This window comes from Vicugna pacos, chromosome 7 (assembly GCF_048564905.1).
Source record: "Vicugna pacos chromosome 7, VicPac4, whole genome shotgun sequence".
NCBI classification, from domain to species: Eukaryota; Metazoa; Chordata; class Mammalia; order Artiodactyla; family Camelidae; genus Vicugna; species Vicugna pacos.
Window position 1 is genome coordinate 68,487,739 of NC_132993.1, and position 16,442 is coordinate 68,504,180.

Below are 16,442 nucleotides of genomic sequence, written 5' to 3' on the forward strand. Positions count from 1 at the left end.
AGATGAGTGTGGATGGGTTATTAGGACTTGAAACTCTTGAACTTTCTGTTCTGCTGGAGGCCAACTTTTACTCTTGTAATCATAATGCATTCTTTAAAAAAAAAAAAAGAACCTCACATGGTTGGATGGGGTTTTAACAAATAAACAATGCAGATTTAAACGACATCATTCTTTAAAACCACTCAGTAATTCTCCATGGTCTTGAAGCGAGAGAAAATCAAGAACTTGTAGAAGCTCTCTTCCCCTCCGGTGTAGGCACGCTATGCTTTCCCTCTTGAACTTCATGTTTCAGAACCTCAGGTGCAATTTGTGTTTCCCTGAATTCTGAACCCCTCTTGCATATGCCCTTTTCACTCAGCCTTTTCTTTCCGTTTATCTCCACCTCTCTTTTCCCAGGCAAACCAACTTCCCAAAGCCTCCCCTTAGCATACACACATGTGATGGGTTAATCATTGCTAATCATGTTCATCTGGGGCAGGTTATATTTCTTCCATGAAGCCCCATCTAAACTGTATTCGCATGACTTTCTGATTCCTGCTTTCTTGGCATTAATTACAGTCTATTTTAATGATATATTTACTTGCTGTTACTTGCTAACCATAGAGTCTGCACCCTGAGAACATTCTTGGTTTCATCATCTTTTTATAACAAAATCTTAACTATGTGAAATCTAAGCCTTTATTTTTGAAATGGCAACCCAAGGGGAGAAGGACATATTTCTTAGTTCTTGTTTTTAATAATTTCTCTATAGAAGGCTATATGCAAACAAGTTATTTTTAGGGAAATGTTTAGTAGCCTTCAGAATGCAAATGCAAAAAAACAAAAACAAAAACAAAAACAAAAACCCTACCAGTGATTTAAATAAAATTCAGTAAGTAAGGCATTGAAATTTCACCCTTCTGGTATCTGCACATTTCTCAAGATAATTGTTTTAAGCTCATAAAAAAATAACACTGATTTCATTTGTACAATACATAGTTAAATATTAATGTTTAGAAGATTAGTATAGAATAAGAAATACTTGTTTATTTAAAAATTTTAAGTTAATTAACACAAGTTATATGAAATTAGAAAAATCTGTCAACAGGAGTAGAAATATATAGAATACACATGTATGAATGGGGAGCTTATACTAGTAGAGAGATGAATTTTACAGGAAAATATTTGTTTCAAAGTAGTACTAATGTGTCCAGTTTTTATTTATTTACTTAAATGCCTTCTACCTCCTCTTAAAGGAAAAATGGGGGGTTTTATGTCTCAATGCAAGAGAAATTACTGGTTCCCTCTACTTGGAAATCACATTTCCTAGGAGAATGGCATCACTTTTCAAAGACAACAACTCTGCATTTTCGTAGCGCATGGTTTGGGTCTTTTCAATCCTTCAACTCCAATATAAGGTCATTGCGCAGAAAGGCATATATCAGTCATGTTTTTCACCTGCTTTCTACCTTCTAAATGAAAGCAATAAACCAGTTCACTTTTTATCAAAAAAAGAAAACCATAACTTCAAAAATAATAATTAAAACAAAAAATTTCTTATTTTCAGCTATGGATAGAGACTCATTTAGAACACTATTTGTAATCATGACAATAATATGCTTTCATATTAACCAGAAGAAACATCTGTCTTCTGTAACTATTTTGAAAACTTACATGATAAAATACCTAACTATGTTTTTAATTACGTATATTGTATTTGGCAGAAATTAATGTTTTTAAGCATTTTAGAGAATCAGATATAAAATCTCCAAATAATACAATGTCATTTATAATTAAGTTATAATATTCAAAATAACATACATACACAAAACCTATCATAAGTTTTGGAACATAGAAAATATACTGTTTTTCTCAGTATGTATATTTTTCCATTTTATATTTAAAAAAATTAACTCTGAAAGTAATCACAAGGATTATAACACTTCCTTACTAATTAATAAAAGAAAACACATTCTACTTTGTTGATAATTAAGATTCACTACTAAAACTGTATTTAAATAGGAACTGTTTTTGCTAAGTTAAGGGAAAGTTTAAAAACATGCAATCAGTAAGTGTTTGAATTAATCACTTAAATTTATTTATGACTAAAATTTGAGTTAGAGATACATTAGTTCAGGCTAATTATAAAAAATTAAGTTTTTTTTGTATTTTCTCTTAGTTGAGGTCAGATAGTTGAATGCTCTTCCAACCCATTTCTGTAATGTTTACTGACATCAATTGATTCTACTCTGGGTAAGTTTCATTCAATTGAAGTTCATTCAATGTTTAAATTCCATTCAATGATTCAAAAATTATTTTAAATTTTAAACTTCTTATTATGGTAAATTTCTAAAGCAGGTTAAAATCAAGAAGACAGTATAATAAAACCTCATTTACCTATCACACATTATCACAAAATTATCAACTCATGACCAAGGTAATTTCAAATATACCCAACCTACTCCTCCCTGTTCACTATATTAACTCAAATTTCAGATATTATACCATTTTATCTGAATTACAATAAATATCTGAAAAGATGGACTCTTAGTTTTCCAAAATAAAATCCCAGTTCTGTTACCATACCCAGGATAAGAATACTGATATTCCTTCAATATCACCAAATACTCATAAATTTTCCTGAATGTCTCATTATTTTTTATAGTTTGAGTCAGAATACGACTAGTATTTCCTGTTAAAAATAAGACAACAGGCCCCTCGTGAAGTCACTTATGCTAAGTGCCACATCACAAAACTGGGACTTAATTAGTTTCAGCTCTCCCAGAAACAGAATCTTATACCAGTCAATCAGGGAATCACCTGATCAGCACTAATCAGGTGATCCGCCTGACAGATCCATGCTGTTCCCTAAAGTAAAGTTAACATGCAATAACTAACTGCTTTTTCCCCTAGTATAATTTTTTTGCTCCCTCTCCCTTCTGCCTGTAAGTCTTTCCTTTTGTACAGGTCCTTAGAGCCCCTTTCTATCTGCTAGATTGGATACCCTGGATTTGAATCAATTTTTGCACAAATAAACACTTAAACATTTTTAATATGCCTCAGTTTATCTTTTTACAGCCCAGGCCTCACAGAGGGAACCGAAGGAGACTACCACCCCACCCCCGCCCCTACACACATACACAGGGCCCCCAGGAATACCAAACAACCAAAATTGGTACCTGTGGGGTCCCGTGATCTCGCTACTTTCTGGCTGCCTCTGGAGGTGGTGGGCAAGTCCCTGGATCTTAGCTCTGCAGCTTTTGTGTTACGGAGCTTTGAGAGTTTGAGCATTTCTTTTTCCGAACTGCGCTGAAAAACTGGCCAGAGTTGAACTGGGATGAACTCAGAAACCGGCCTGTGTCTGGACTGGTTTTGACCCAGAAGCCGGAAAAAGTTCGGGGATGGACCGGTTTCGACTTGGAAGCCGGGCAGGGTTCGGCGATGGACCGGTTCCGACTCAGGGGCCGGACAGCATTCGGGGATGGACCGATTCCGTCTCAGTGGCCGGAAAAGGTTCGGCGATGGACCGGTTCCGACTCAGGGGCCGGAAAGTGTTCGGGGATAAACCGGTTTCGACTCAGGGACTGGACAGTGCGGATGGACTGGTCCGTCTGAGGGGCCAGATAGGGTTCAGTGATGGACCAGGTCCTACTCAGGAGCCGACAGTTTTCGGGGACAGAACAGACCGGTTCCTACCGAGCCGGACAGGTTTGGCGATGGACCGGTTCCGTCTGAATGGCCGGACAGGGTTCGGGGATAGGCCAGTTCCGACTCAGGGGCCGGACAGGGTTCGGGGATGGACCGGTTCCGTTTGAGGGGCCGGACAGCGTTCGGGGATGGACCGGTTCCGTCTGAGTGGCCGGACAGGGTTCGGGGATGGGCCGGTTCCGTCTGAGGGGCCGGACAGTGTTCGGGGATAACCTGGTTTCTACTCAGGGGCCGGACAGGGTTTGGGGATGGACCGGCTCCGACTCGGGTCGGGCAGCGTTCGGGGATGGACCGATTCTGTCTTAGTGGCTGGACAGGGTTCGGGGATAAACCGGTTTCGACTCAGGGACTGGACAGTGCGGATGGACTGGTCCGTCTGAGGGGCCAGAATGGGTTCTGTGATGGACCAGGTCCTACTCAGGAGCCAGATAGGGTTCGGGGATAGACCAGACTCGTTCCTACCGAGCTGGACAGGTTTGGGGATGGACCGGTTCCGTCTGAGGGGCCGGACAGCGTTCGGGGATAGATCAGACTGGTTCCTACTGAGCCGGACGGGTTCGGGGATGGACCGGTTCCGTCTGAGTGGCCGGACAGCATTCGGGGATGGGCCGGTTCCGTCTGAGGGGCCGGACAGTGTTCGGGGATAACCTGGTTTCCACTCAGGGGCCGGACAGGGTTTGGGGATGGACCGGTTCCGACTCGGGTCGGGCAGCGTTCGGGGATGGACCGATTCTGTCTTAGTGGCTGGACAGGGTTTGGGGATAAACCGGTTCCGTCTGAGGGGCCGGACAGCGTTCGGGGATAGACCAGACCGGTTCCTACTGAGCCGGACGGGTTCGGGGATGGACCGGTTCCGTCTGAGGGGCCGGACAGTGTTCGGGGATAACCTGGTTTCCACTCAGGGGCCGGACAGGGTTTGGGGATGGACCGGTTCCGACTCGGGTCGGGCAGCGTTCGGGGATGGACCGATTCTGTCTTAGTGGCTGGACAGGGTTCGGGGATAAACCGGTTTCGACTCAGGGACTGGACAGTGCGGATGGACTGGTCCGTCTGAGGGGCCAGAATGGGTTCTGTGATGGACCAGGTCCTACTCAGGAGTCAGACGGGGTTCGGGAATTGACCAGACTCGTTCCTACCGAGCCGGACAGGTTTGGGGATGGACCGGTTCCGTCTGAGTGGCCGGACAGCGTTCGGGGGTGGACCGGTTCCGACTCAGGGGCCGGACAGCGTTCGGGGCTGGACCGGTTCCGTCTGAGGGGCCGGACAGCGTTCGGGGATGGACCGGTTCTGTCTGAGGGGCAGGACAGTGTTCGGGGAAAAACCGGTTTCGACTCAGGGGCTGGACACTGGGAATTGACTGGTCCGTCTGAGGGGCCAGATGGGGTTCAGTGATGGACCAGTTCCAACTCCGGGACTGGACAGTTTTCAGGAATGGACTGGACTCATTCCATCTGAGGAGCCGGAAAGTGGGGATGGACTGGTTCCGTCTGAGTTGTCGGACAGGGTTCGGTGATGGACTGGTTCCCTCTGAAGGGCCGGACAGGTTCGGGAATGGATCGGTTCCTACTCAGGAGCTAGACAGGGTTCGGGGAGGGACCAGACCGGTTCCATCCGAGGAGCCGAAAAGTGTTTGGGTTGGACCGGTTCCTATTCAGGAGCTGGAAAGGGTTCAGGGATGGATCTGTTCTGTCTGAGGGGCCGGACAGAGTTCGGGGATGGGCCTGTTACATGTGAGGAGCCGGACAGGTTTCGGGGATGGACCGGTTCCGTCTGAGGGGCCGGACAGGGTTCAGGAATGGACCGGTTCCGTCTGACGGGCCAGATAGGGTTGAGGGACGGACCTTTTGCGACTGAGGGGCCAGACAGGGTTCGGGGATGGGCCGGTTCTGTCTGAGGACCGGACGGGGTTCGGGGATGGACCGGTTCCGACTCAGAAGCCTCAGGGGTTCCAGAGTCTGACTGGCTTTGACTAGAAGTGCACGGGTGCCCGTTTGTGGCCTCAGGTGAGTAGAGTAGCATTTTTTTTAAAGGCTGAACGAGTAGGTTAATCTTAGCAAAGGAAATTTAACTACTGTGGCCACAGTGGAGATCTTTTAATCTAGATAAGTTTATCAGTTTGTGAGGTGCCCTAGAGACAAAGGGGTCTCAGCCAAACACTATAAGGGTTAGAGAGAAATTTATTTATTTTTTTTCTAGTTTCTGGTGACCAGGAAGAAAACTTCTGGGACATCCTACTCGCTCCAGAGCCTGCAGACTGGATCTTAGGAAAACGCAGAAGCTGGCAAAAGGAGAGAGGAAGGTAAAATTTCATGTCTTTTCCTTTCCAAATTTTTAAAGAATTGCCTTTTCTAAATTAAATTTTATTTTATAATTATGCAAATATTTATATGGTTCTAAAGTCATAGTAACAAAACAATATATATATTCAGAAAAATTTAGATGTAATACCAGTAAGCTACACCTAGTTTCTTCTCTCTCCTTGTATATATATAGGTAAGTATTTTTAAATGTCCTTTTTCTTTTACTTATATGTATAAGAAAATATGTTCATACTCATTCATAGTGTATGTGTGTGTATATGTGGGCATGTGAGTATATATATTGAAATCAACCCTCCCCCCTTTTCTTTGATAAGCAGCTGAAAAGTATATATATATATATATATATATATACTTTTATATATATATATTTTTTTTTTCCCTCAACTTTGTTATTTTCACTTAACAATGTATTTTGGAGGTCACTCCATGGGAGCATATAGTTTTTCTCCATTGTTACAGCTTAATAGCCTCTATAGTGCGAATGTTTCATAGTTTACATTAGCAACTACCCCTCGGTTTCTTTTTTCTTTCTTGTTTTTAAAGCAACTTTTACAAATAATGCTAAAATGAATAGCCTTGTCATGGATACATCCGTATTTTGTCCAGTACAAAAATATAGAAATAGGAAGTGGGATTGGTGGGCCAAAGTTCAAATATATATACTTTTTTTTTTATGTTTGTTGCCAAATTTTCTCTATGTAGACTTTATTTTGGCATACTCTTTCTGGTTTTTATAAGAAGTAGTAAACATGAAAATACAATCTAATTTCTTAGGTTATTTTGTGACTTCATATGATTCTTTTCTTTGAGAATTAAGAGGATTCCTATTTGAAATCATAGACTCACAATTAATAACAAAATGAAAATTGAATTTTTATTTGAAAGTTGGTCTAAATAATAAAATTGCTCAAATTACTATGTTATATGCATATATGAGGTTGAGAGTGTATGTCTGGAAATGATACAACTGGATGAGTTATTAAACCATAAATAATTTATTTCTAGTCCTGTAGAGTCTAGATGCTATTGTCTTAAATGCATTAAAAGGCATTCATGCTTGCTGAATATTTTATTTCCATTTTGCATTCAGGTTTGTGTTCTTTTGTATTTGGATATACACTAGTGATTTTTTTTTTCCAAGGTAACTTTCTAGAAGGCTTTAACATAGAAATAATGGCTATAGAAGGGAAGATTTTGCAAAGTAAAGCATTTGAACCACTTCTTAAACATTTTAAAGTCCTCTGTGTAACAGAACCCTAGTATGATGAAACATAATTCTATGTTTTTGTTTGTTTACTGGTTGAGTTCCCTTCAGGTACAAATTGGATAATTTACTTTTTCTTAGAGTATTTCAAGACATAGGAGTGATTTTAAGAATGTTTCCCTTTGAACTCTGAAATTTGATCAGAACAGAGTATTAGAAGACCTTTTGTCAAAGGGTAGAATGAGGGAAAACGGGCAGGAAAAACATTTCAAGGGAGTTTCATTTTCAATTTTGAACTGTTTCTCATTGTCACTCTTCCTTCTCAGCCAAGCTTAGTTTTAGTCTGTACTCTATCTTTCCCTTATCATCTTGCATTCACACCTCAGCTCACCTTCATCTGGCTTCTGCTCTTTCCTGAAATGCCTCCGAAAGTCTGAAACCTCCAGAGTTCACCAATAATATCTTATTGACATTGTTATTATCTTACTAGATATCACAGCTGCTTTGTGCAGTGCTGACATCTTCCTCCTTTTTGACACGTACTAATCTAGAATCAGTGGAACAGTCCTGTCCTTATCTCTTCCTTAGACTTTGGACATTCAACAGTGGAGCTATTCAGGTCTTTTTCCTCAGTCCGCTTTTCTTTTATGTATGTGTGGTTTCTCTGTTACATGACAAATCCTCTACCTCATTTATATGTATGATTCCACATAACATGACTACAGTTTCTGAGTCACATACCTTGTTGTCTCTCTCTACCTCTAACTGGTTATGCTATAAGCCAATGAAGCTGAAAATATTCATCTTTCTTCACAATCTTTCCCATCATTTTTTCTTATCTCAGTTTGTGTGACATTTACTAATATAATCTCAAAACCTGAGCTATTGTTCCAAAATTTCTCTCTCTCACATCCATCTCTAATCAGTCATAGTCTTGATTTTTCACCGATAAGCCTCATTGCCTATTTGTCTTTATCCGTGGACCAAATTTAAGCCCTCATCATTTCACGCCTTGTCCCTGTCAATAAGCACCCAACTTGTCTCCTTACCTGAAATCTCACTGGTATCAGACCAGTCATCTCTATTGAGGCAGGATTCATTTAATGCAAACTTGATCCTGTCACTGGCCTGCTTAAAATACCCACTGTGTTCCCATCACATAGAGGACATACCCCAAGTCAGCAAGAAATGCCTATCCCCTAGCTCACTCTCTGTGACTCCTTGCCTTAAATGTCATGCATTTGCTTTATTAGATGATGTTTCATAGCTTTGTGCCTTTGTAAGTGTTTCCTCTAGTCAAAACTGTCATCTTCCAGTTCTCTTACTCTGCTAACTTTTACATACGCTTCAATATTCAGCTCATTAATTCCCCCAGAACAAGCTCATCATTCTCTGTACAACTTTATCACAGTAATGACCACAACAAAACTGAGCTTCTATGATTGGCTCTTTCCACAGTAATGGGGGTGACATTCTTGTATTTCCAAATTCAAGCAAATTATATGGCATAAACAATGTACAGTAAATGCAGATTGCATTGGACTGAGAAAGATGCATTAAGTTTTCCGTATTGACTATGAAGTTGAACCAGATAGTTTGGTGGAAAGAAAACCATACAAAAAGAAATCAATGGTATTGAAAGAATAAGAAAGAGTTAATAAGTAACATTTGGATGAATTTATATGCTTAAATTATACTTTTCCATCTATACTGTCATTAGTACCTGATTGACTGTCCCTACATTTATGTCAGGTGATTTTCAAACCATGGGTTGACATGGTTCTTCTATGAAGTGCTCAATTTTGTTTGTTTTTCAGAAGGATTTTTCTGTATTTACCTTGCCCTATCTCTGTGTTATACTATCTATTAATATCTGCTGTCTAAGAGACACCTAAATAACATTTGTGGGCTTTGTGTTCCCTAGTTTATGTTTACGAAAATGGTATTTGAAATTCCATTTGTTTCTATTTATTTATTATTCCATTCAAATCCAAATTTTAGTTAGGATATGAAAACTTAGGCTATTAGTTCTAAGTATTTAAGTGAGTTTAACACTATAAACATTCAAGTTCAATTTATTGCTATGGAAATATGATTTCCCATTTCAAAGAGGTAGCTTTCATAGTGCTTCTGAAACATCAGAAATTTTCTAATTAGTTTTGAGTAAACTGATGAAAAACACACAGGTGAACTCTTTTGGGTGACATATATATCATTTTCCATTTATTTCACTTATATAAAGTGTAAATAACTCACTCTCTTAAAAGATCCATAAGATGAAATTACTTTTTTTGTACACGAAGACTGTGCATGGTAGACTTTTCTTCGCTCTTTGCAACCTCTTTTACCTTTAACTACCTTTTATGGTCTAGTGTTTTGAAATACTTTATCTTAAAAGTAGAATATAAATAGACATTAGATTGGAACATGAACAGCTGAAATAGAGCATCTGTTTAAGTAGGGATAGACAGGTAAAATGCAGGCCTTACAAAGTGCTGCCTGAGCTGGGTGTGTATTTTCGGCTTGTGAACTCCTTGATAGTGTTCAACAGCCACAGAGAGGGTGAGGAAGCAGATACCCAGAAATTAACCTGCGTAACGATCCATGCAGTCATTTCATAGACAGTGACGAAATTCCAGGCCTTGTTACTTGCACCAGATTTCCAATTCTGCCTTTTTGGTTCATATTTTATGTCCATATCTACTAGACCTCTTTTTATCTACATATTGCAGTGGCACAGTTTAGAGAAAAAACGGTTACAAGTTGTATTGAAAATGTTTCTATATGCAAAGTATTTGAAAATAACTTGGGGTGTTTTGTGGCATCAGCATGAGGACGAGTTCTTCCATCTTTCGACTCTGCATTTGATAGAGCCTAATGCAGACGAGTCTTGCAAAGAACTAGTAATAAAGGCCAAATAAACAGTAGGAACAGGTGACTTCTTCAAAGCAAAACTCTTTTTAAATTTAAAGTTCTCAAAAATGGAAATTTAAGTTAAAAAATCATACATATGAGCCCTGCTTGAAAAGTTGATGTGGTTCTTCCTAGGGGATTGCAAAAAAAAAAAGACCTAACAAGCCTCAGCTTAAATTTGGGAATTAGCTTCAGAAATAATGTGGGTGGCAAAGAAGTATTTCTGGAGAGTCTGGTAGGTAACAAATGAACAAATACACACCCTAAATAAAAGTGTATTGAATATATAAATGACTGCTTTGAATAAATTACATAGATTATTTTATGTAATCATTTCTGAAAGTTTTCTGTATTTCTCCTACACATACTTTTATGTTTTCAAGCAAGACTCATTTTATTAAATTTAGGTATTTGTCATTGGTGTTACAGCATTTTTTATACTATATTATAGCTTGTTGTTAAACATTAGTTTCCCTCACAGGATAACTTTTCTGTGACTAAAAATATTAGATGATCACTATATCTGATCAACCTAAATATTTCATATTGCATAGAACTATATTTTTTGAAAAAATAAGTGAACAAATAAAAGATCCAACACAGCTATTTATTCATATCTGTTCTAAAGCTTATAAATATGGATCAGTTGCAGGCAAACCATAAACAAATGAACAGAAACATTAAATGAAACATTTTCAGTGTTAAGTACTTCTCAGCTTTGTTTCAAAATAGTCAATGTTTGATGCATACTATCCAAAAAATATAGTGCAGGTGACAGGCTTACAACTAAAATCACTAACTGTGCTATTTCTGTTGGGTAAAGGTTGCATAATTTTCCCCTGTATGTAAGAGCAAAAATTCTCTATAAATATTCCAGACATTTAAAAAAAGTAGAAGCTCTCAAAACAAAAACATATTTTTAAATCTAAAGCCATTGTTTCTGTATTATTAGAAGGCTATTTGAATCACAATATTTTGGATTGCTCTCTAATTGAACCTAGCATTAATAGTGCTTTATTAATTAAAGAAAAAAAATGTCGAGAACCTTGGCCTGAGTTTTACATTCTACAACTTGTAACAGAGAAAAGCTAAGCTGTGTTTTTGCTGTTTCTGACTTGACTGCACAAAACTTCACAAAGGTTCAAATCAGAGGCAGAGGACTGTGCAGGAGTTTAGCCACTTTAATAATTATAGATGGGTGCATTGATAGCTACAGAGAAATTGAGGGAGTTAGGTACGTAGATAAATGGTATAGAAACATACAGTGAACATTTCCATTATGATTAATAAATGCATTTCAGGTGTTGCCGTTGTCTGGATTTGGCAGCCCTTTCTTCTCATGATAATCAGGATCCAGTACCCCTGCCACTGTGGAAGCTCCTTTCCTTGCTTACTGCTCTCCTGTCATGAGCAGCCTAAGATGACAAGGGGCAGCCATAGCTTTAGGTATGCTGGGGAGAAGTATCTCCTCCTCATTCACAGCACAACAAAACAAAACAAAAACCCAAAAAACAGATTTCAGAAAACAAAAGTCACTTTTCAAATTGATGTTACCTATGTAATCTCTTTGGCCTTAAAATTTTTTTTAACTTAAAATGTTTCTTTTAGTTCTAAATGCAAAGCTATAATTTTAGCTATAATCAAAAATACATGCACACATTACAGAGATGTACATATTTAAATGTGCAAACATTTTATGACAAAAATTCATTTTATTTCAAACTTTAATGGGAAAGAAGTAAATGAAATAAATTATAGATATTGCCACTTATTGCTAAGGTATCTTATCTAAATGTTAATTGGAAAATAATTTCTTAACCACTTGTTTTGATTTGGGAAGTGATACTGTGATTTATAATAAAAAACATATATTTGGTCTAGTCCCCACTTCTGGCACAGAGCTCCTAAAAGTTGCAGAATTTTCTAAGAGATGAGAGCCACAAAGATGTCTTTTATGTTTAGGGGATTACTCTGGCTTGCACCTCAGGTTGGGGGCTGGTTGCCAGGAGAACCATTGAAATGATTAGAGGATTAGAACTTTCAAGGGAGAGAGGCTAGAGGTTGAATCAATTATCAATGGTTAATGAGTTAATCAGTCATGCCTATGTAATGAAGACTCCATAAATCCCTGAAAGGACAGGGTTTGGAGAGCTTCAGGGTTGGTTGGTGAGCATGTGAGGATTCGGGAAGAGTGGTGAGCTTGGAAAAGGGTGGCTCTGTGACCTTACCCCACACCTTGCACTATGCATTTCTTCAATCTGGCTGTTCCTTTTATGATAAACCAGTAATCTGATAAATAAAATGTTTCTCTGAGTTCTCTGAGCCCCTCTAGCAAAACCCAAGGAGAGGGTTGTGAGGACCTCTGATTTATAGCCCGTCGGTCAGGAGTGCAGGTAACAGCCTGGGCTTGCTTTTAACATCTGGAACTGAGGGGAGCGGGGCACTCAGACTTGTAGGACTGATCTCTCAGTCTGTGGAATCTGATGTTATCTCCTGTGGAATATGATGTCAGAATTGAATTGAATTGAATCGTAGGACACCCAAATTGGATCCTGCTTTTGACCTACAAATGGTCAGAGCTTGCTTGGTTGTGAGAGGAACCTCCTCACACATACCTTCCACAGGCTGGAGATTGGGTCCAAGAACCCATAATAGGACCCAATCCTTATTGGCAGTGAAACGAACTAGATAGTTTTGTAATTTGAACATCAGATTTAATTTTGATATTATATGATATGATGTTTCACATACTGTAAGTCTTTGGCTGTATTATGCATCCATGTAGAAGATAACTCTTAAATATTCATTTTATAACATGGCAAGTTTTGGATATAGATTGCTATGTCAGAAAAAAATCGTTAAACACAGTTAGGAAGAAATCCAAGATACCAATGTTGATCAGTCCAAGGTTAAAATATAAATATTCATTAAGTTAAATTAAATAAATAATTTAATTATTAAATACATTAAATTCAATCTCTATTGTGTTTACCATTGAAGTCAAAGGAAATGGTGGCATTAAAAAAGAGTAATAAAATATTTGTCTAGATATTAATTCCATTAAATAGAAATATACAGATGAAGGTATATCACATCTGTAGGTATCATTTATGTCTTTATATAAATTACTTATAATAAAAATTATAAAAAGGAAAATTTATGTAAGTTTAAATATACTGCCTTATCTAGATGTAGAATTCCATGTATTAAATAGAAATGTGTCTAGCCAGCAATTATCAGATGTGATCATCTGAGAGATAATAATTTAGGTGTTATTTAGGTGAAAATATGCTATCTGTTGGAAAATTCAGAAAATGGAGAATAAATTAGCTTTTTTTTTTTTTTTAGCACCCTTAAGTCACTCCTATCTTTGTGATACATAAAAGTTCTTAAAATGTTTGGAAGTTGAAGGAAAAATATAGATTTAGAGATGTGGAAATATATGCTTTAACACATTTTTCCATATGGGAGAGTTATAATTTTCACAGAGCAGCAAAGTAAGCCAAAGTTTATGTATCACTTGAAGAATCTCCCTGACAGTGAACATCATTTTGGAATCATGCAAACCACCAAATATACATGTGAACATCATGACTTACTTCCTCAAACCATGACAAATTTTTTGCTGCTTCAGCTAGCCTTAATTTAAAAACATCATTATGTACTCTGAACAATATCAGAATCTGTGCCCTGTCAGTGAATCTCGTTCTCATCTTAACATTTGAAAAATGCATTTGTCTTTAATGTTTTTTCAAATGTAGCAAAGACCAGCGTTTGAAGGGAGGGATGGAAGGAAAAAAGATGGCGATAGCATATTGTATTAATAGTTTCAAAGGTATTAAGATTACAGTAAATTTACCTGATTTTATATATATAAATAAATATTCTATGTATCGTGATAAATATTAACATAACATTTTAATATTGCTACATACATGGATACTGAGTCATTGGTAACTATTTATTTCTTATCAGTGTATTTTATCCTTGATGCTATTCAAAAAGTTCAAAGTTTGGTGAAAAATAGAAAAGAATCTCCATTTCTGCCATGGCATTACTTTAAAATATAGGTTATTTTAATAGATTTACCAAATGAGAAGCATATGTGACCTATCAAGACCTACTTGGTGTCTTATTATAAATTTTTGAAATCTAGGATCTTATAAGTACATTCAAGTTGTGTTTCCTCTCTTGAGTGATCTGCTTATCAGACCAATGTATGAAGTGTGACTGATCATTTCAGGAAACACCTGTCATCCCTACATCTTGTAGGACTTGTGCACACATGAACTTGGAGTGTTGCAAATGTATAGCAGAAACACTTGTTTGGGTTCTTTTGAGTGAAGACCAGAGTGAGGTGTGAAGACTAAAGAAAATGTATACACCAGTGTCACTTAAAGAAAAAGCCATGGTTTTTCAACTTATACATATGTACTCAAAAAGGAAGCAAAGCTTAAGTTGGTATACTGTACTGGTTCAGTGCAAATTCTGGTCAGAACTTAAGCTAGATATTTAATTGCTATATGCTTTGATTTTTCTCATCTTTAAACTAAGAGTGATGAAAATAGTTATGTCAAAAGTTTTTAGAGAATACTAAATCTGTCAATAAATGTTGAGTATTTAGAATCATCTTTGACACATGGGAAGAGCTTAATCAGTATTGCTTATGGTGATGATGATGATGGTGATGAAAACCAACAAGAATGGTGTCTTAGTTTGAGTACTTCCAAAAGCAGACAGGAGCTTAGTTGCAAGTAAATTATTGGGAAGAGAGTGCTTCTGGGAATCATTATAATGGAATCAGGGAAAGTAGGAACTATGAGAGAGATAAGACGATAAACACTGTGTTATAAATGGGTTCTTAGTGAGGGCAGCTGGAGCCCAGTCCTGCTGGGGACTCTGTAAGAAGCCACGTGGAACATGTCTTAGAGTCATCCCACTGGGGTGTGGAGAGGGGAGGGAAGGGAAGAATGAAAAAGACTGGGCATTTATTTGTTAACATCACAACCCTATTGGCTTAAGGTTGACTCGGTAGTTATTCTCAAGGGTCCCTGATGCTAAGAAAACCCTCAGGCAGAGAAGAGAGAGAAGCTTTCAGCTTACTGGAAACCATCTAAAGTAGCTATAGGTGAATTAGATGGGTCATGGAGTTAAGAGTTAACTTAATGTGGTCTGCCATTTGGTTCTTCCAAGTTAACCTGTATCTATGAAGTTAATACAGTGAAGACCTAAGAAAATTGATGCAAAATTCAGACCAGATTATAAAGGAAGTTTTTCTGATAGTTACCAGGTTAGTAAAAAAATGAGGGGACATTTGCATAATTCTAAATTTTACATGCATAGATAAATTCTAGATAGCAAATTTATTATATATTGTGAATTTATAGAATAGTTTCAATTTATGAAGATTACTCATTTTCTCTAGTTCTGGGCAATGTAGGATTACTATGAAATTAATTGTTCAAGCATCCTATTTTCATTATCTGTGACTGCCCCTTATAAGAGAAAACTCCACTGCAGAAAGTGACCAAAAGTAGAGTGACTTAGTGTTGTTTTCACAAAGGCAGACTGAAAGACTCTGAGAGCACTAAGTAGAATTTTGACTTTAATCTATTTTCTTGGTTAGTTGTAGAGTATTCTGATTTACAAGTACATACAGTGTTTTGGAAGATGCATCTCCCATATGAAGTAGAACATGACACCCCTCTTTGGATTTTATTGTGAAGAGACTGTCTTCTGAAAGGATTGATTCCTTTTATGAATAAAGCAAAATAACTATTGCACTATAATGCTAGAGTAACTCAAAACTAAATGATTAGTCAAGACTAGTGTTATGTTCCCAAATTGAGGGTCAAGAATTTTGGGAGACTTTGGATTGATTTATAGGAAGAGATAACTTAAATTCACATACACACCAAGCATTGCTCATAGTCTGAATAAGTAAAATGTTTGGCACAAATATGTAATAATACTTTGTGTTTAGTAATGTAGAAATTTACTTAAGAGCATAACTGAATTTTAGTACTGTTTTATCAAGCATTTATTTGCTAAAGATAACCCTTATACATATCATGACATTTTTTGAAAGAACCGTAGATTTAGAATTGAAGACCTAGATTCAAGTCCTCTTTTAACTTTAGATAAATGAAATTAGGTTAATTTACTTAACTTTACTCAGTTTACTTCAGTATTTTAAAACAATTACAATGCTTATAAACAATGGTTACTGTATGTATATATGTACTATTTTGTGTTTATATAAATAGCATGTATATGTTGCTTACAATATACAGATATATACACATACATATAAATGA

At 37.5% G+C, this 16,442-nt stretch overlaps 1 protein-coding gene and 1 long non-coding RNA gene across 7 annotated transcripts in view; one reads left to right on the forward strand and one right to left on the reverse strand.

Annotated features, from left to right (window-relative positions):
- LOC140697442 (uncharacterized) overlaps window positions 1-3,448 on the reverse strand; it is a 101,054-nt gene extending 97,606 nt beyond the window's left edge. Inside the window, exon 1 of one of the 3 annotated variants that reach the window (XR_012074542.1) lies at window positions 3,159-3,448. This is a non-coding gene — a long non-coding RNA (uncharacterized lncRNA). The remainder of the gene's footprint in view (window positions 1-3,158) is intronic. The other 2 variants (XR_012074541.1, XR_012074540.1) reach the window with 2 other exon arrangements.
- A 2,177-nt stretch (window positions 3,449-5,625) lies between these two features.
- The window catches only part of SEMA3A (semaphorin 3A), a 695,593-nt gene continuing 684,776 nt past the window's right edge, over window positions 5,626-16,442 (forward strand). For all 4 annotated transcript variants that reach the window (XM_072965111.1, XM_006211741.4, XM_072965113.1 and 1 more), the window contains exons 1-2: window positions 5,626-5,690; window positions 5,884-5,986. The gene's annotated coding sequence lies outside the window, so the exon portion shown is untranslated. The remainder of the gene's footprint in view (window positions 5,691-5,883; window positions 5,987-16,442) is intronic.